Genomic DNA, 1602 nt, shown 5'->3' with positions numbered 1-1602 from the left:
TCATTATCAAAGGAAGCCAGGAAAGAAGCTCAAACAGGATGGGAACCTGGAGGCAGGAGCTGATGCAGAGGCCATTGAAGCAATCTGGCTTCATGGCTTGCTCTCCATGGTTTGCTCAGCCTGTTTTCTAATGGAAACCAGGACCATCAATCCAGTGATGGTCTCCAAAATGGGGCANAGCCCTCTCCCCAAATCATTAAGAAAATGTTTCACAGAACANCCTCGAGCCTGATCATATGGAGACAACATTTTAATTGAGGTTCCTTCTCCCAGAGGGCTTTGACTTGTGTCAGTTGGGCATAAAACTATCCAGCAGGAGGGTAGTCNTTTCTGTCCTGAGACTTGGTTCCTGGTAGCTTGTCCATGCTTAGATACGTATTTGAGGCCCTGGTTTTAAAGAGAGGACATGAGATTCTGCTAGCAGCCTTCAGATGAAGATGTGGACCTCTTAGCTCCTCCTGCACCATGCCTGCCTGGATGTTGCCATGTTTCTGCCTTGATGATAATGGACTGAACCTCTGAACTTGAATCTGGGGTTTAGGTGTTGCAACTCAGAAAGTTAACATGAACCAGTTTCCTCTTGGCCACAACATGCATAGCCTGGTGATGAGAAATGATGAAGCAACAACGAAGAGAAAAACNGCTCCCGGCAAACAGCCTTCCTCNGGAGGGAGATGTAGCNGGTATAACATATGACCATGTAGAAGTAAATGTATATTTGAATGGGGAAAACATGCATTGTCCTGCATCAGGTATANGAGAAACTGTATCCAGTTGTATATGTTCATAACAGTGCAATTCTGGATTGCCAGTTCAGTGATTTTTATCATACTCCTGCATTGGGTTTTGAAAAAAAAATACTATTTGAGCAGCAGATCTTCTGAATGTGTTAGTTTTCAACTTAGACCTCTGCACCATCACACAAGTGCTTATGACTTAATAAAGGTCTCCTTGATCTAGAGACGTGAACACATGCTGAAAACTGAGCTTCGTGTTGTCCAAGGAAACCAAGGATTCATTATACCATAGTTAGGTTTGATTTAAAAGATCTAGGCATCCAGGCAGTGGTGGTGGACACCTCTGATCCCAGCACTTGGGAGGCAGAGGCAGGTGGATTTCTGAGTTCGAGGCCAGCCTGGTCTACAGAGTGAGAGTTTCAGGATAGCCAGGGCTACACAGAGAAACCCTGTCTCAAAAAAAAAAAATCAGGCAACTTATTTAATCTTATTTAAACAAATAAACATGGGTTTGATTAACAGTATTACATGGTAACATGTATGTTACCATGTAACATATTTGAAGGGAATTTCTCTTATATAAAGTAATTGTTTGACAGTAGTGGGGAAAAGAGATGACANGAAGGTAGAGAATGGCACATTGCAGTTAGAGTTTGATATGATCAGGATAGTTTGTGTATATGTATGAAATGTCAAAGAATACATCAAAATTATTTTTAATATGACAAAATGACAACTGCAAGCACGTGGTGACACATGTTCACAGTGTGGGTTGGCATAACCATGATGAAATGAAAATGAAACAATATTTCTTTGGCAGCAGAGTGGCTGCCACCAGAGACCATTGTGTTGAGTCAAATAAGCC

This window comes from Mus caroli, chromosome 11 (assembly GCF_900094665.2).
Source record: "Mus caroli chromosome 11, CAROLI_EIJ_v1.1, whole genome shotgun sequence".
Taxonomy (NCBI): Eukaryota; Metazoa; Chordata; class Mammalia; order Rodentia; family Muridae; genus Mus; species Mus caroli.
The sequence above is the reverse complement of the archived record's forward strand: the minus strand, read 5'-3'. Positions refer to the sequence as shown.